Source organism: Phaenicophaeus curvirostris, chromosome 2 (genome assembly GCF_032191515.1).
Source record: "Phaenicophaeus curvirostris isolate KB17595 chromosome 2, BPBGC_Pcur_1.0, whole genome shotgun sequence".
NCBI lineage: Eukaryota > Metazoa > Chordata > Aves > Cuculiformes > Cuculidae > Phaenicophaeus > Phaenicophaeus curvirostris.
Window position 1 is genome coordinate 53,577,373 of NC_091393.1, and position 19,714 is coordinate 53,597,086.

At 41.7% G+C, this 19,714-nt stretch overlaps 1 protein-coding gene across 1 annotated transcript in view; it reads right to left on the reverse strand.

Moving 5' to 3' along the window:
• Window positions 1-17,254: 17,254 nt before the first annotated feature.
• SCAF8 (SR-related CTD associated factor 8) overlaps window positions 17,255-19,714 on the reverse strand; it is a 102,907-nt gene continuing 100,447 nt past the window's right edge. The window contains exon 21 of the mRNA XM_069852096.1: window positions 17,255-18,385. The gene's annotated coding sequence lies outside the window, so the exon portion shown is untranslated. The remainder of the gene's footprint in view (window positions 18,386-19,714) is intronic.

Here is a 19,714-nt window from a genome sequence, read left to right on the forward strand (position 1 = left end):
TGACAACTCAAGTTTTCAACGTGAGGAAAAGTCTATACAGTGCAGTAACAGACCAGACGTACAACTACTTTAGCCTATAGCTATCTGCTATCTCAAACAATTATCTGTTTGTTGTATAGTAGATTGATAAAAATTCTGCAGTTACTGATATTCCTATTGATTGGTGGGCTGCATTCTCAGGAAGTGCAAATTAATGCCCTTCCATCAGTCTGGATCACTGGGACAGTCTGGCTGTTGCTATAGAATGTACAAGAAAGTGGACCCATTCACAGACTCTGACACTGAAGTATTTGATGTGAGAATAACGATCAATTCTGTACTCGTATTTCTACCAGGAGCAGATCAACATTGGAATTCACAGTATCAGAAGTGCACATGCAAACTGGGGTCTCCAAACCTTTCAAAGTCTCATGGCAGGAGAAGAAGCAGAGTCTGTAAGCTTTATGTAAACACATTTTACAAACTATAAGAAACAAATCATAGAACCACAGAATCATAGAATAGTTAGGGTTGGAAGGGACCTTAAAGATCATCTAGTTCTAATCCCCCCTGCTGTGGGCAGGGACACCTCACACTAGATCAGGCTGCCCAAGGCCCCATCCAACCTGGCCTTGAAAACCTCCAGGGATCGGGCAGCCACAGCTTCTGCGGGCAACCTGTGCCGGTGCCTCACCACCCTCATAGAGAAGAAATTCTTCCTTATATCAAGCCTAAATCTGCCCCTCTCCAGCTTATACCCATTCCCCCTCATCCTATCACTACAAGCCTTTATGAATAGCCCCTCCCCAGCTTTCTTGTAGGACCCTTTCAGGTACTGGAAAGTCGCTATAAGATCTCCTTGGAGCCTTCTCTTCTCAAGGCTGAATAAGCCCAGCTCTCTCAGCCTGAAATGCTCACCTTCACCTATCTGCTTTCCAGGTCCTCGTGGTCAAGGAACAGTTTTTGTAGCTCATGATACTTAAGAAACTGTTACTGTCAAAGCACTGTACCTGGCTACCCCTGGTGTCCCTGATACCCATATCAGGGGGTGTTGGGGAAACCTTTCACACTCAGCCAGCAAGGCCCAAGTGTCTGATTTTGATTTTGTAGTGAGACAATTTCACTTCTTAGCCACTGGAGTGCTGATGTTGTGCTTGCTATATGCAATTATTTCACTATTCATCTCCCTTGTTTGTGGAGCATGCTTTAAATCCGTGTTCTCAGTAACATCGATGCCTTCTGGCATTGTCTGTTCTCGTGGACTTCACCGGTGTGATGTTCATACGCAGTTCCTCTGCCTTGGCTCTTTACACCTGATGAACAGGAGCTAATTAGATCCCCGCCAGTGGCTGACCTGGGACATACACAGTTTGATTTGAAGATAGAAGAAAGCAAAACCAAACTCTGCCTTTTCTCTCCCCATAAGGTTCTAGATCCCAGTCCAAAACCAAATTCTCTTTCCCCAACAGTAGCATTTACTTTTGACAAAATTCTGCTCTGAATTACTTGTTTTTCCTAACAAGTACACTGGTATTCTTTTGAAAAAAAATTAGAAATGACCAGGTTGTTAGAGCTTCTTTACCATGCCAGAGCATTGTAACAATGAATCGGAGAGGAAGAGATTGGAGAGAGGCGTTTGTCTATCTGCTGCTCTATAAACCATCACCCTGCATATACCATGCAGTACTTCTTCCAATTTTACACTACTCTGCCCTGTTTTCTTTATCTATTTTTCATGTGCAGCAATCCATTCAAAGAATTTGAATGTGTAGCCAGGGGAAAATGAGTTCTTCAAAAACTGTTTTTCCAAAGGCACTTATGTGTGCCCTTAATTTGATGTATGACTTTGTGAAAGCTGTCACACAGGTACTCCACTTGCTCCAGCACTGATGGATCAGCATAGTGGCATGATGACACAAATACAGTCTATCACCGTTGGCAGCGCCTTTTGACTCCGCATTTTAGACCTTGACAGTTAAAAGCTCTACTTTTCTGTTAGCCTCTCACATACCTCACGCCTATGCTGGAACAGGTTTAGAGGTATGTTGAATGAGTCAGACTCCAAAAGTCCAACATTTTGCAAGGTTCACAAAGTGAGTAATGGGGTGGTTCTGCATCACATAGTGACACAGTTGACGATTACATTCAAGGGAAGTACTCCTTCTCTGCATCAGTCCACAGTAAAGGCATAAGTTTTTCTGAATTACTTTTCCTTGAGAAGCACAAGCTGTTATGACAACTGGTCAGTCTGTGGTGAAAGGGAAGGCCAAGAAGGTCTGTTCTGCAAGATTGTCACTGGGAAGTTTGTCACTATGATCTCCTGTCTGGACTTGAGCTCTGGTCACAATGTGTCACTCTGCTACATTTACTCAGATGTCCAGTGTGAAATGAGGTAGTGTACTTTGAAAAAACATTGACCTTTTAATGAAAGTAATGCACAGCACAGAGAGATTCCACAAATGCACCATTGCACTAGTATTTCCTCTAACCTACTGCCTGGCTGTCCTGGTCACTGTGAAGAAATTAATATTCATGGAAAAAGAAGTGTTCCCTGAGCACCTGGGATGATGGTGCAGTGTGGTAGTGAGACATGCTGCAGGCATCATCATCTCGTGCCCCCAGTTCACAAGGAAAAAGCCTTCTGGGGGAGACAAGTGGTGTATTTTTAAATCAGAAACAGGACAGAGTACTGTCACAGCAGCTGATTGCAGATATCAGACACCAGACTGCTTTCAGGAAAAAAGGAAACCCTTATTGCCAGAAAGTTTGTAGGCTGATAGCTCAAATTTGCCCATGAGGCTTCTCGATATCAAATGCTATTGTGTCTTTCCAGAAGAACTGGTGCAGCAGTAAGAGCTTCCCTTCCTCTCAGACAGACTTTGCCACCTAACTGAACCAAGGACAACTTCTTCCCTCTTTTCTTGATACATGTTTCTGCCTTTTCTTTGTCCATTTATGTCAAACAGTATAGTAGGTGGGGGCAACTTAAGGAAAATGAAAGCCACTAGTCAAGATGTCAAGTAAAGCCAGAGCATGGCTACGCAAATAAATTTGCTTTCCCGAAATATATTTGCAATAAAATAAACAAGAAACAAAAATCTGCTGGAACTTTTTATCAGGGTAAATGGGCATTAGCACAGAGTAAACCTGTCCCTATTCAGTGTCCTCAGTATGCCAGGGCCTGCATCCAGACCACAGTTGGCTCTCCAGAGCCTCTCAAAAATGTAACACTGCCTGCGCTGTTTCTACATCAATGTCTTTCCCTTCAATTAGATTCAGCAAGTTGACATTGCTGCTACAGAGCTTGATCCCAGCAGGACCTGCAGGCAGCGTCAGCCCTTCCACGCCTGCCACAGGAGTCAGCGGCATTGCAAGGCACAGCATTGGACAGCCTCTGGCAAAAGCCAAGGTAGTGTTGAAATCCTGACGAGTGCTCAATAGCACGAATGTCACCTCTCATAGGGAAACAGAACATTCCCATCAGCGTTCGATGACTGCACTGCCTCATAGGCAAAAAATACTACAGTACACCTAGCATTTAGAACACTGCCTTGCAGCCAACTTATGACAGATGCAGTTGCAAAACCAATTTACAGATCTCTACTGTTCCTGGGAAAGGAAGGGCAATGAATTAGTGCTACCCCATGGAGCAACAATTATAATAGCATGACAAATAAAATGTGAAAAGAACAGGTGTTTTGCAATGTTACCAAGGAGAGTTTAATGCTAAGACAGCACTGTGGGAGGACGCAGGGTCTGTGTTCATAGCACACGTGTTTTCTGAACAGGATGGGCTCAGTGTCTCCTTTGCTCCATGCGTTTGTCCTTTGTTCTTGTTTAAAGGCAGACAGGACCCCAGGCAAAAGTTTTTGTGTGGCCTAAGTAATAGTGGCTGGAAAATCCTTCCGCTAATGGGTTAATCCTGACCACCTAAAGGGGTTATCATTGACTGAGAAGAGACTTTTGCATAACATGCTTGACAGAGAGCCCTTATTCCTTTCTTTCAGGTCTGAAGCCAGTGATGGGATCATTGAAGCATGCTTTCTGGTCCTAAGGTCTTGGGGCAGAGCTATTGCAAGTTTCTTTTTCTCTTAAGACATTTCTCTGTTAGGTGCAGAACTGGGTACTGGAGTCATGGTCTGTCATCACTACTGGAACTAGTTTTAATTCAGCACAGGACCGGGGTGAGAGTGTATTTGACCTGAGAGAGTCAGAAGGTATTTTTGGTTCTTCTGGCTCCTTCATTCTGGGGCAACTCTGCTCAGTACTAACAGCAGAATGATGAGACAAAGATCAAGTTAACTATGTCAACTGAGATGAGCTTGGACCCAGAGCCTGAAATTAATTTCTGGTCCATTCTGCCCACATACCTCATTACAGTGCAGTGCGAAAGGACTATGATGGGTGTTTAAACATCATGACGGTGCCTGTGGAAAACACAGTGAAAAGCAAGAAAGGAAATGCAATGTGTAAAGAGGAGAGCTCTCACTCAGAGAGCTGAATAATATGAGTGTGTAAAAAGCTCTTAAATTTTAGTGTTAAACACTTATACAAAGAATGAGTACATTCAGTAGCAATGTGTTTCAGAATGCTACTAGATGTAAATGAAAATATTCGCAAAGTTGCACTAAGTTTAACATGAGCAATTCATAGTATGAATTCTCACCACAGGAATATACATTTAGGGTGGCCTGAAATTATTTAATACTAATTGTCATAGTTTCATTAATTAAAAATGCAACTAATTATTTTCTTTAAATGATTAAAAACTTCAGTTACAGTTTTATCTGGAATGAAAAAGAGTTCACCTCTTTTTCTAAAGGATTTTTTATTACTTTTCACCCATTGAAAAGGAAAAACAGTAAGGATATAGATAATATGCTAATTGGAGAAAAAAAGCACCCTTCATTGAGAAATATATTTCAATTATTTCTTGCAAATTGTTCATTAAAGAGAAGATGAACATAAGGACTTTTCTCTACATTTTTTCTTGCCATTGCAAGCCCATTTTGTTACTAGAAAATCCCTAGTTAAAACTTGAAAAAAGTTTCAAGAAGTTTGGTTCACGAACATCCTTTTCAAATAGAAGGTAGAGCAAATACCAGAGGGTTCAGGCCCTCAGTCCCACAACACCAGCACTGAATAGTAAGAAAGCAAAATGCTTAATAAGAGATGCACCGCCTGCAGCATTTATACGGTTACTTAGTAACTACCTGTGAATAATGAAGGTATCCAGAGAGAATAAAGGTCACTTCACAAAAGCTATTAAGAAAAGGAGCCTGAAATTTCTTTTGAATGTATTTGGGAGTGACACGTTGGAGAAGGGAAGCTCCCAGCAAGCAACAGAATTTGTATTAATTAGATAGAGTGCAGGCTTTGCAAATGAACTGAAATTAAATACAATGAGATGGTTAATGGTAGATTAGTGTGATGTTTAAACAAAGACCTGCTGTAGCAGACTTAAAATGCAGTCCTAAAACATACAGAGCATTAAGGATTTTATTTTTTTTAATCTATAAAACAGCAGCTGTTTTTTTATGGATAAAAGCTAATGAACCGGTATATTCTGAAGTGTCTTCTTTTCTAGATATGGCTCTCTACCTTCCATTAGCATCCACAGGCTCTTAAATATACAAACACATTAGTCATGCATCAAATCACACCATACCTTTTGTTAACTGTCCAAAGACTGAAGTGACTCATATGATCAGAATTTCTTTTCCCATGTGAATCAGATGCAATGCTAAACAAATCTCCACTGGAAAGGAAGGATGCCACCTTCTGAGTAATATCTTTTACATCACCCAACGGCTTTTAACTCTCTCTGCAAATCAGTCACATTGATTTCAAAACTGGGTTTTCAAAATTGTACAAAAAACATCTAGATATTAGAAAGCACTTTTCAGTGACAGAAATAAGGTCCAGCTCAGCCACATGTAGCCTACTTGTGCCACTAAACACAAGCACCCAGTGTTACCACATGAGGATGGTCATATTTTGCAATCATGTTGCAGAGTATTAATGAATCAGATCTTAAAGGCTAGAATTAAAACAGTCTTCATTCTTTTACAAGGAGCCTGCATTGTCCGACATTTTCCCTTCAAAATCTCCCTCTAGTCTCCAGATTTGGAATGAGTCATGTCATGACTCCTGAGGAGTTAAACAAATTGACACATACCATGGTGATTCACTGATAGCAGTTTTGCCATCTTCTGCACATGTTGTAACCCCAAGCAGTGGCAATTATCAGAGGGTTTGTGTTTGGCTTTTGTAATTCCCAATTCTCATTTCTCCTCCCCACCCCCCAGCTTCTCAATCTGTTTTTAATTAAAATCAGACCCAGGCAAATGTTGAATAGTATGAAAAAAATCAGTCTGCATACCGTGTAAGAGCTGCAGAATCTGGCAGCCTTCAAGTGTGTCACTATGTTTTAAAAAAGGCAACTGGCCTCACTGTGTGCATACGTCACGTTCTTTGAGGAGGTTTTTTTTCTCTGTGTAAACACGGCCTGTTAATGACAAATGTAACCCTTTCCTTCTGCCTGGAAAGGGGCTGTGGGCACCAGTAGCTGTGGACTGGGTAAAAGAAACCACTACCCTTAGGTGCTCCTGCATTGCCAGGTGGAGCTCTGGGAAGCTCAAGGGGTTTCTTCCATGTGAAGGGAACTTGCTCTGTGGCTGTACCTGATCTTCTCGAGCCTTGGGCAGACTGCTGATGTATTTTCACAGCCGAAAATCCATTGAATCTGCTTTTAAGTCTATCTGCTTGCAGTCATCCCTCTGCTATGACAAGCAATAAAAGCCACAGAGCCGAACTAGCAGGCACAGGGGCTTTTCTTTGCTAATGAAAGAGGTGATCTTTTAAACAGCACACAATACATACGTATATTGAAAGCTATTTGTTGTTCAAGAGCCATGGAAAGTATCCGAAGAGTTCTCGCTTATGAGTCCTCCTTGGAGTTGACCTACAGGCCCACAAATGAGGGGATTGAGAAAAGCTGTTTATGGAGTGAGGGGAAGGGCCATTTAAATTCAAAATGCTTTAAATATGGTTATTGGATATAAAGCTGGAGGAGCAGGGACATGTCAGAAGTAGACAGTACAAGAGGCTGGAAAGAGAAGTGTGTAGAAGAGGGCAGAGAGAAAGGAACAGAAGACAGGGCAAGGTCTTACTTTTGCTAAGGCACAAAGAAGACCACTGTATTTCTCGCTCCTTTGAGCTCCTTTCTCGCTCTGGCTGACCATCATGGAAAGTAAGGGCTACAGCTGCTGAGGAACATAAAGCAAAGCAGACAGAGCCACTGATTAAATGGAAGAAAAGACAAATCTGTCCAGGCGAATGAGTATTACTACCCTGGCTGCCACCTCTGCTCCAACTAGAAATTTCTGCTAGCTGTTTAACCTAAGTTTAGCTGCTTTGGCTTCAGCAGTTTGATGTTTCTGAGTCTTTAGTTTTAATGCCAAAAGCAGAGGTTTTCTATCTGGGACAAGAAACACCCCACCTGATACAGAAGGTCTCAGTATTGCCTTGAATCTGTCTGAGTTATAATAGTTCTCCTTGTCTGCCTTTCTGTGTTTCTCTCTCATCTCCTGCTACAATCAAATTGGATGGTCTGTTATTTCAATCCATTTTTGGATTGAATCTTGCCTGAAAACACAGACAGTTGCTAACCATTATGCCAAGGACCTACATTCCTCAGTCTCTGTCTGACTGCAGCACTTTCTTTCACTGCTCACATTACAGCCTGCCCAGTTCGAATATTCACTCTGACTTCTATTTCTACTTCTCCGAGCATGACGTTCTTCAGGCTATATGAAGATGACATGTGGTTTCTCTTTTGGGCAAGTTGTTTTTCCCTTTTCCAGCATGAACAGCCGTGTACAGTAACGTCCCTCCCAGTTCCCCACCTCCAACTCTTCACACAGACAGCAAGGAGATCATAGCCCTCGCTTCAGGGAACATCTTTGCTCATTCTCAAATGCTCCATAAGTGTTTGAGTGCTCTCCATAATTTTATGGCATCTCAGAGAGCTGATGGGAGAAGGATTTGGCTTCACACCTTTTCTCAGCCTTCCTTTACAAAGCACCTCAGAGTCAGCTGACTTGGAGTCAGCTGACAGGACTCCCAGGTATGGCTACAAAAAGCTGGGGGCTAGTTTACCTGCTTTTTGGCTTGACCGCTGCACTGAGCCTTTTCCTCCACACCCAGCCACACGGGCTGGTTCAAGTAGCAAGTGCTGTGAATGCACCAGTGCCTGGACATAAAAGCTAATCTCTTAGTTAGCTGCTAATCCCCAGACCCAGCTTCACTGTGTAGAGACATGTGTGAATGTTTGCTTTCCATCGGGCAGCCTGCAGATGGGTTCAACTGCAGCTGAAGCCTGAGGAATGTATGAAATTTCTGCAATAAAACTGACAATGGTAATTACAGGAGAATAGGTCATTTCCCATGGAAGCAACAGTAGAATGGGCTGTAAAATATAGGGCTAGACTCCAAATGACATTCTTCTGTGTACCTCTTCGATATATTTCCTTATTGCCGTTGCTGTGTGAAAGGCTTCCTCAAACAAAGCATAGAATCATAGAATAGTTTGGGTTGGAAGGGACCTTAAAGATCATCCAGTTCCACCCCCCCTGCCATGGGCAGGGACACCTCCCACCAGCCCAGGCTGCCCAAGGCCCCATCCAGCCTGGCCTTGAACACCCCCAGGGATGGGGCAGCCACAGCTTCCCTGGGCAACCTGGGCCTGGGCCTCACTGCCCTCATAGTGAAGAAATTCCTCCTTATATCTAGTCTAAATGTGCCCCTCTCCGGTTTATACCCGCTGCCCCTAGTCCTATCGCCACAAGCCTTTGCGAACAGCCCCTCCCCAGCTTTCTCGCAGCCCCTTCAGGTTGTGACAACCCGGCAGGGCGGCGGCGGCGGTTGGGGCGGGGCGAGGCCGCCCTCCCGTGGTCGCTGAGGGCAACAACTGCCGGCGGCCCCGCCGGGGCCTGGGGGAAGGACCCGCTTCTAAGTGTCTAAGTGGCCCTGGACACCCTCGGCTTCCCTGAGAATATGGAAAAGTAAGCCGGGGGGTGGGCGGGGGGGGAGGGGGAAGGAAAAAAACCCCAATCATAAAGGGAAAGCAAACACGTCTGAAATCACTTTGGTTCTGGAAAGATGAAAAGATTTAACAGTGCGCAGGGAAAAAAAAAAAAGTGCTAGATTTACATCGACCAGCAGGAAAATGTACTTGGGCAAACAGCCCTTGCTTTTGAGTAACAGCTCTTTTGAGAGGTGTTTTTATTCAAGTCTCCCAAGGAATGCAATCAGTTACTCTGTCTTGCCTAAACTTTGACTGAATATATAATTTCATTTAGCTAGTAATTGGCTCCTTCACCTTCCTGCGGAGACCCAGGAATGCTGCCAAAGATCCCTCCCGTCTGCATTCTGCAGTTGCAACAGCCCAGTTTTCACGTTCTGCTCCAGCCCTATAACTCTTGGCAAGCCCGTCAGGACGCGTCTCCTTCTCCTGGGCCTGGGGGGGGGGACCTGCCACCCTGACCCATGGGCTCAGAGAAAAGGGAGGGTGAAAGGGCTGCAGCTGAGAAAGGAAGATGCCCTCCACCACCCTGCCCCTGAGTAGGGGGGCATAAACTGCCCTGGAAAGACCTTGTGGACACCAAGTGACGTACGTGGCAGAGGACTGCTCTTAAAGCCACCGAAGCGACAGTCTCCACCCATAAGAACATAAAGATGGCGTTGCAAAGCATACTCAGAGCATGTGAGATACTTTAAAAGATGTTCTGACGTAAAAATGACGTGGACAACCTGGACTTTTTAAGAAAACAGATGGAAAGGATTAGCCTGACTAGAAAGATAAGTAACTGGGCATGTGGTATCAAACGGAATGGTAAATAATCTCCATTTTTTTATATAGAATCATAGAATAACCAGGTTGGAAGAGACCCACCAGATCATCGAGTCCAACCGTTCCTATCAAACACTAAACCATTCCCCTTAGCACCTCATCCACCCGTGCCTTAAACACCTCCAGGGAAGGTGACTCAACCACCTCCCTGGGCAGCCTCTGCCAGTGCCCAATGACCCTTTCAGTGAAAAATTTTTTCCTAATGTCCAGCCTAAACCTCCCCTGGCAGAGCTTGAGGCCATTCCCTCTTGTCCTATAGTTTAATAAACTGAAAAGCCAAAACTTGAAGTTAAGCTTTACTACAAGGCCCCCGTCATCTGCGTTTGAAAGTTATATGACCTATGCTTCTCAGCTGCAGTAGGTTGGTAGCTATCAACATCAGATTGCTTTGCTGTGCAGCTGGAGCTCTGACCTCAGATGTTCCTCCTTGATTTACGCCGGAACATGGCAGCTGTTTTGCTAGGAGTGTGCATCAAAAGATCAAAGGTCGCCTCACACTCACACTGGTTCTGCTGTGGCTAGTGACTTTGGAAGGACGCACACAGTTTTGCCACAAAGCAGTGACCAGTGTTTCCAGGATCAGCAACACTCATTATGGTTTTAATGAAGCAAAACTGGTCACTGACTTCAACTTCATTGCATGGTCATGACTCAGAGCATAGTTTTACCTCCCCTATGCACAAATAGAAACACAGCAAGGATGGGAAGAAGGACCTGCAGGGGACCAAGCTAGGTAAACATGTCAATGACTTTGAAGTTGCCTTTCCAAACCTGAATGGCAGCATTTATGCTTTGAAGTGCTACTGCTGCTAAAGAGTCTTCATCTTTCAACTGGTCTTCCTTTGTTTCTATGGTTTTTCATTACTCTTGACTTAAGACCAGGAATCTTAGGGACAAGAGAGTTCTTGTTTGACCTCAAAGCCCAGTGCACTCCCAGAACTACTGGGAACTTATTTAAGTTGGTAACTGATTTTTCTTTTTGGGGTTTTGGAAAATCGGAAGTACAATTATTTGAGAAATGTGCATTGTGCCATTCTGTATTTCTATGCTTGCTTCTAGTTTCTTTTCATTGCAGTTGTTGCTAGCCTTGACTATTTAGGACTAATCAATTCCTGTTGACTTAACTGGGGAAAGAACCTGCTGTGTTACTGAACAGACTCACATGATGTGTATTTCTTTATCATCTAGGGCACTCTTTTCTCCCTTGAATTTCTTTGCTGACACTGGCTCACACCAAGTTCAGTTACACAGAGATGTCATCATAATGGAGACAAGAGCTTCCACGTGTTGTGAAGGACAGTGATTTCCTGCATAGAATTTTCTGTTTCTGCTGTACCCTGATAGATATTTACCATCCTGAACCAAGCCTTAGTCCTACAGAAGTTTGAGCAAGTTTTGCCATGAACTTCAAAGGGCAATTGAGTTACAGGCATTCAGTCTGTGATTCTGAGTAAAATATTTCCTACAAAATGGTGTAGGCATATATTCTGTGCTGTTATGGGAAAAGATAACGAAGTGATTACATATGAAAAGGGCCTGGGACTTGGAAAGCAATTCATTACAAAACTAATTTGCTATGTATGGCTTCTCCTATTGATTGCCTCTGCCACTGCACACAATGCTTTCCAAGACTGCTTTAATTCATCACCTAATAAATGTTACTTAGTGCTTCTGAATTTATGCTGGTGAATAAAAAGAAAAAATATCATTGCCTCTGGGCTGGAAAATCTTAAAAGCAAACACAGAAAACAGCGACAGCATAAAAAATGTAGCCTTGCAACTGACTATATTTTATAAACTGCGACATTTAGGAAATATTATGTTCTGATCATGAGATGGGATGGATTGCCCTTAACAATGAATCAATGCTCCAGTATTCCCTGCAGAAGTTGATTGTAAAACTGCCTGAGAAGTGGTGCTGGAATAGGAATGAATGTCCTTCTCTTCAGAGGTTACCTTAACAGCTAAGTAAATTTCAGGCTCCTCTTATTGTAACAGTAATTGAAATCAGTTATGGGAAGTTAGGCTGCAATACTGAGTGAAGAAATCATGAACATTTCAAAGCTATGCTAGCAAATCTTTCTCTTACTTTGTCACTATGATAAACACAGGGAGGCTGTAAGAATATCCATGGAAAAAACACTGGCTGACGTACAGAATACATGCTCTAAAAAACAGAAAATGAAGGTGTTTTATTTCCTTTGAATACCATCCATATACAGATGACAATAATTGTTCAAATTCCACAGGGATGGTTTTACTTATGCTAGAGGCCATTCCTGCTTCCCCTGCTGGGCAAAGGAACTCTTTTACCAAACATAAATCCCATCTCTGCCAACTTGTGGCTTAATGTCTTCAAAAAGCCTATTCGTCCAGGTCTGCAAGTGCTTCAGTTCTTACCCAAGTTAAAGAAAGGCAAGGTGCCTAGCACCTTACATTGGCCATGTAGCACCAAGTACAATTTTGTTCAGGGCAGGGCTTTTATCAAAGAAACTTCACCATAACACTGATTAGTTGTTTAATGAACCCACTGCTGGGGAGCGAGGGGGTACCTGTGGCGTCAGACGGGGTCTCCCAGCTGGAGACCATGAAGGTCTCTGCCTTAGCTTACCTGGACTCAATTTAACCTGTGACTTTTATTTTGCAGTTCTTTTGTTAACAAAGGCAAGAAGTAAAACCTGAATAAACCAAGCAGCAGATCCTAGTCTGGGCCTCATGAGGGTTATGGTTTAGAAATCCACCTAATGAAACATGCTATAAATGAGAGTGTTGGGAGGATGTTTCCTGAACCCATTCAAAGCTTTATTGCACAGGACATTTTAGTGTCATGGGAAAAGCAAAATCAAGAGCGATGTTTTATAATGATTATGTGATAAGAATCTGTCAGGATCTCACATGCATTTTAGGCTATTTTTGAAAATAAAACATCTTGTACGCAAACAAGTAAACACTCCTCTGATTTTGGCTAACTTCCAGAATTTTATTAAAGATGACAGCTGAATTCTTAGTTTCTGATTTCCCCATTTAACTGGATTTAAGAGGAAGCTTTGTGCCTAAATAAGGGTTAGGGGCTTTATTTTGTTCAGTCTGAACTTACGTGTTTGGGGTTATAAGGAAAACACTGTTGTTTGGCTTACTACCACAGGGTACAGCTGAAATCTTTCTGACATCTACTGATGGTTAGAGCTTTGCAGCTCCAACTTCCCATGGAGACAGAGCATGAACTCCCTAGTGCATACATACTAAGTGAGTACTGGAGTAAATCGAGGGTGGTAGCTGTGAAAGATGTCTGGGATTAGATGAATAGAAAGCTTGCAGGCATTCTGATCTAACTTCAGTTCTGTTCATTTCATTTCGCATTTATTGCCTGCCATCACTACAATGGCTGGACTGTTTGCAGGAGTAACAACCAGCTAGGAAAAGCTTTCTTTCTCCTGTCAAAGGTCATCTGCCATGAGCTGTGCCTTGTGGGGTCATGGTTAGGCAGTACCTTCTGCCTCACAGCAGCTCTGGCTGCAGCTCCCTGCAGGATGGTCAAGCAGGGCATGGTGCCCTCAGCCAGCAGCAACTGCTATCTCACCTTTTTAAATTCAGGGATGTATAGTTCAGCTGTTTGAGTTAATTACTGAATCTACATGTTCCCCTGTAAGCTGGAAGGTGGTAACTTCTTTTTACACAGTTTTTTCTTTTCAAGTTGATCAAACTATTTTCTGCTTATTTTTAGTGGTTGTAATAAAGAAAGTAGAAAGTCTTTTAAAGTTCTGTGTTGGCAAGACAGAGCCTTGGTGAAAAGCAAACTGGTGTGAATGGCACGCTCTCCATTTTCAGTGCTGCTTTGCAGTTTTCTGACTTCACCTGTTCATTGTTTAAGTTTGTTTCTGAAGGAGTGCCTGGCTACCTTTTCTCTTTTAACTTAAGTCATCACTTGAGGAGTTCTTCTTATGGATGTGGTCTTCCCAGTCAGATTTGCTCTCTGCCTTTATGAGCACTCTGTTAATTCTGTCCATCACTTCAAATTCTGCCCTGGGGTTTAAGAAAACAGTGACAACATCTGGGAAATAAACTCATAACTGACGGTGAGTATTTCATTAACTCTGCCCCTCATATCCAACACCCAAAGCAGCTACACGTCACCACCTATGGAGGGTCTTGTGCAGAGCCCAGTGGCACAACACAGAAACTCTGCTTCTTTATACCATAGCCAGGAGTGTGCTCTCTCCCTTTCATCAGTAAAGACTAACTTCAAAACCAGACATGACCTCAAGAGCATCATTTATTGTTAGGAGGGAAAGGTGCCAGCCAAGCCAGAGAAGACAGCCTTGAAACTGGCCAAGAACTGACCCAAAACAACATACAAAGATGACCCTTCACAATGATTTCTAGGAAACAGTTAAGGATATTGTATGGAGTAGTACAATCTAATTGTTTCTTGCAAGATAGAGAGGGGACAGATACAGAGCTCCCGCAGAAGTTGAGTTGAAGCTGCTGGCAGAAGGGTTCTCCTTGCATAGAAGGAAAACCCAATAGGAAATAAGAAAAATTCCTGCTAATAACTTTTAAGATGTTGGCTTCCTTATGAGGTTATCACTAGTTTTGTTTATTGTTGATTGCAGTGCAGCAACTTCTTGTGAAATATCAGTGAAGTTATCTGGCTTTCCAGTGACTTGGCCTATCTACTTATACATTAGAATAAAATGTATGCGGCCTGGAAACTTCTGCGTGACTCCCTTATTTAGTATTGAATGAGTATTTGGAGATATCTAGATTAAGGTTGCAACAGAGAATTTAAAAAGTAAGACAGATAATTGCTTACAAAAATGGTTGTAATTTCTAAAAAACTTGGGGGTTTTTTGAGTAATAAGTAACAAACAAATGACGATTTGATAGCCAGACTGTGGGGTTTCCCTTGTATGAAATGACAGCAGCGTGTACACACACAGATAGCTCAAAACAAAGGGAATGTAACTGTGAGGAATTTATAGCAAGCTAATATTTGTAAAAGCTTATGCTGTCACAGCAATGCAGACAGAACTGCAGTCAAAGGTAAGATTTGCTGCAGCCAGCCAGAACAGAGATATGCCCGTATTTTGTCTCCAAAATCACAGCCATAACCTGAAGAGTCAACTGTTTCTGAGATATCTAATACCCAAACAATGCTGGACAAAAGACCTGTCTCTAAAGCTACTATTTATTTCAAGTCTGGGCCCTGAACAGATGTTCTTATTCTTGGAATGGATTATTGTCTGCTAAGGAAATGACTTAAGACCATCCTATTTGAATATGAACTAAATACTCGCATATTACATTCAATCAGCGAAACCAACACTCTTGTCTGCTAAGCCACATAGTCTGTATTAAGTGCTTGTCTTAATAGTACAAATATTTAATTGCTCCATGTCATTAAAGTCAGCTAATACTGTTTGTAGAGCCAGCACTGCCCGAATTCAGATGTTTAAAGTTGCCAGAAAAGACTGACTTCGAAACTTTCATTTGAAGCTGACTGAAGAGACTGGTGCACTGCAGGTCTCTCCATATTCATATCCCTTCACAAAGAAGGGCTTGTGCAGATGCAAAGGGAAAGCATGGGGAGTTTTCTCAAAGGGGGATTCATCCAAAGAACAAAAAGCTCCAACCTCTGCCCTTCCCAGAGTGCTGGGAGCTTTGCCTGTTTTGTTGTGTTTTGTTTTTTAATGACTCTTTCAACAGATGGGCAACAGTCTTGCAGCTCATCAAAAAAGTTTGCCCAACAGGACAGTGAAGCACCATACCCACCCCTCCACCCCCCAACAAGCCCTGCTCTTGGGACAAGTAGTTTTGACATTCAAATTCAAATGGTGCCATGGTCAAGCTCAAGCATCTACAGTTTCAATGGATCCAGCTGGCCACATGTTAGGCTTATATCTGATTAACAGCTCAGGGTCTGCTAGCACAGGAGATGTACACTGCCCTTGATATTGCTATGGCATACAGCTATTGTTCTGAAAAAGTTTTGGTCTTCAGAGTAATTTGAATGGCAAGAATATATTCCTTTCACAGCAATGGATTGTTCTTGTACCTCAAATACTGCCACTGACAGGTAATTTTAAAGATGTTATCATTCAGGGTTTTTTCCTATGGATTTAATTCATTTCCTGTGCTTTAGTTTCTTTCCAGTGTCACTAAATCAAGAAAAACTTTGTAGCCATAAGAAAATAACATGCTTAAACAGAAAGTTTTAGTAGTAAGACAACTGACAGCTAGAAGGACCTGAAGGCACAGTTCCTCCATCAGTATAAGCTAACCTTAACCTAAACTTCTGATAAAAGGTGTTTTGCCCCCCACCCCCACCCCGCCTGCTGTCTGAGCCAGCACAAGAGCTGAACTCTTACACGGGGATATTTTCAATCAGACCAGAAAGCCTCATAGTTGTGCAGAATGCTCTTTGAGGGAGGTAGTTGGCAGACAGACCAGGGCAGAAAGGGAAGACAGGATTTCCCCTAAGAACAGAAGCGCAGCTTTAGATTAGCTTAAAGTGATCAGGAAACTGCACTGGGATGCTGTTGTCTGACCCCTATTCAATGCTTAAATTAACTGGTATGGATTTCATAGCAATGAGCACTCTGCCATTTGAGTGCAACTACATAAGATGCAGGAGAACAGTGATGCCCAACTAAGAGGTTTCAGAGGTCAGGGATACTCTGTTGACATGAACTTATATGTTTTCTGTAAGATAACCATAGCATGCATGGAACAAAACCCTGCCTATAATGCAGCATGGCTACGGTAGCCTCGTCAGGACCACATCAATTTTTTTAATAAAATATGTAGTCTTTTCTCATGCAAACTTAATTGCTACGTTTTTCTAGTTTAAAGTTTTGTCTTCAAAGAAGAAAATAAGAAGGAGTAAGGAAAGGGAGTCTAATTGGCATTTAAACTCTGATGTACAAACGTTCAGAACAACGTATCAAATACACAGCACATCAAAGACAATTTAGGATCAGCTTTTCTGCAGCTTTTTCCTCCCATACCTTTCCAGGATTAGTAATTAATAGAGACCAGATGTTAAATACTTTAGTATGGCCTTAAATCCAGGATGTGAAGAGCCTAATCTCCTTATTGCCCTGGGGCCACACGTGCAAATTGAATTTAAGCGTCATTATTGATTTGCTAACATTTTGTATTTCTCTGGCCTTTAACCTGTTGTAAATAACGATACAAAGGAGAATAAGGTCCAACCATAAAAATATCTTCCTCTCTAACATTTTCTGCCAAATGTTCTTCAAAACAGTGATCAGCAATAAGCAGAGTTCCAATCAGAGACTTGCAGATACAACATAAAAGTAGAGAAAATGATGAGAAACAAAATTTTGAATTTAGATCTTTATTATACAGACCCAAAGCTGTGGTGACCATGCAGTTACACTGTAATGGGAACGATCTTGCTGAAAGGATCTCACTAAACAAACGTTGAAGAGACCACAAGACTACAGCATTCCAAATAACTGGCACTTTAATTTTTTGAATGAGCAAAAATAAATAAAGGAATGGCAAGTATGTCCTTTTCACACATAGTGGGGCATATACATATTCCTTCTTGTCTATAGCTATTCAAGAGACAAAATTAGCAAATACTACCCGAAAACGCAGACCTTTCATGTCATGGCTTAGCTGTTTCTCTCCCCTTGGCTATTAGATCAAACACACATTCGGATAGGTGCATATGCCAAAAGAGAAATGCAATATATATATTTTTTTTATTTAATTTCTGCTCCCTGCCCTTCCCTCCTGCTTTCAGGACAGTAACAGGAAGTAACTGGAGACATCTAGTCAAATAAAAGCCATGGAACTTTTCGCTCCTAGTTTTTCATGATACTCTCATAACTTAAGGATTCTTCACAAACCTAAAAGTGTTCAAGTGTCTCACAAGGAATTCGTCATCTCTGGAATACAGATAGCCACAGTGAAGAGCTGCAGATAGACTAAACACATAGCGTTATGTAAAAGTGGTTATCTTTAAAAAAACAGAACATTTTTTAAAATTTGTAGAGCAAAACTAAGCATGTCTTATTCCCTACAGGATTTTCTTGCAATCTGTTCTTCAATTATTTGTACTAGGAGATACTACAAACGGTATTTGTTATAATATACAGTCCATTGTCATCTTCTGGTCCAGCAGAAGAACCTGTCTCTTCGATGGATGCAAAACTGTTCATCTGAGCAGATCATCCTCAAAAGCACAAATATAGTCTAGAAACTCATAGAGTTTATGGTTTTAATTTATAAAATTAAACCTGCCCCAGACAGGTAATACTGGTATGTAAGTTTGCCATCCCTGGGTTCTGTCAGAAATGGGGTACTGAGGTGCTCAGAGCCGTCTCAGTCTGCAGCGCTGGGATCCTTCTGGCACTTCAGACCCAAGACGCGATGTGATGCATGCTAGAACATGGGCGCACTCCTCACTTAATTCTGCAGAGCCCGGGACATGGTAAGCTGCCAGAAACTCCTTCATCTTTCCTGTTGACAAAAGGAACAATAACTAGTCATCACTGGTTGCTGGAGTGTAATTCCAACTTTTAAAAAGCCCTATAAATGAGATTATATTTTTTTACCAGGTAATAGCAAATGTTTCATGAATAACAGATTTTGGATGAAGTTTACAGTCTGTTAGCCACAGGATGCTTATGGGGCAGAAAGATGTCTTATACTACACGGTTCCTAAATATTTTCCAGGATTAAATATGCTATTATTTTAAAAATGCTATTAATTTTCCCTTTCAGTGTCCAGTAGCTTAGCACTTTAAAATCTTCATTAAAATACTATCTTTGTAAAGGAATTGTATAGCAGATTTTTTAACTAAAAGTGCTGTATTGTCTCTCACATAGCCTGTACACAACATACAGTGTAAAGAGTTTAGAGGATTAATAAACAATAAATAAGTAAGCATCCAACTGATTAATACTGGCTTATATAAAGTTTGGTGTAGAACTATCTCTAACACATATTGGTCATGTCCATTATGTATTGATAATGACTTATTCATAACAACTATAAATCTTTCATAAATGACTAATTTAGGACTCTAAAAGGACTCCACAGAGCCAAGGGTCAAAAAAGACCACTAGATTATCTACTCAATGATTTCCTGCCAATTATAATTTTTCTAGATAGTCTTCTGTGACGTCTAGCCACTTTAGTTCTTAGAAAGCCAAACTTTCAGTATAGCAGACCAAGAAAAGGAAAGGCCAAGAATATGCCTCCAATATATATTTGCTACAGAATAAGCAGAAGGAGAGACAGAGGTAACTCTGGAGGGTGATTCACTGACTCCTTAGGTAATCTGCAAAAGGTGTCTGTCTTTTTTCATGGACTAAAGTAGACTAAAGACCAAACTTTCTTATGGCGAGAATTGCGTGCTTTGTATCCTACCACAGGTATCTGACCATGTCGACCTATTTATTTCACAAAGAGCATTCACAAAGCCAGATTCTTGTAATTTTTAATCAATATTGACATGGGCAAAATTAGAAAAGGTATAATCGCTTCAATCTAATGTAAAGGTGAAAGTCATGCAATAAATTCCAGAACTAGTATTTTTTCTTTATATACCTTGAAATTTTGTGGAGATATCCAAAGCACTTTTTTGCATATATAATTGTCATGCCTATCATGTTCACATAGACAGAAATCACTAGAAGAACAGGGCTAGCAGGTAGTTTAGAGATTGCTTTAACTATCCCTGATCTATGCCATGTCTGCTGATGTTTGTCTGACCTATTTGTAAGCATCTGCAAGGCTGGAGTTTCCATGAACACCCCCTAAACAACCTATTCCAGGGCTCCACT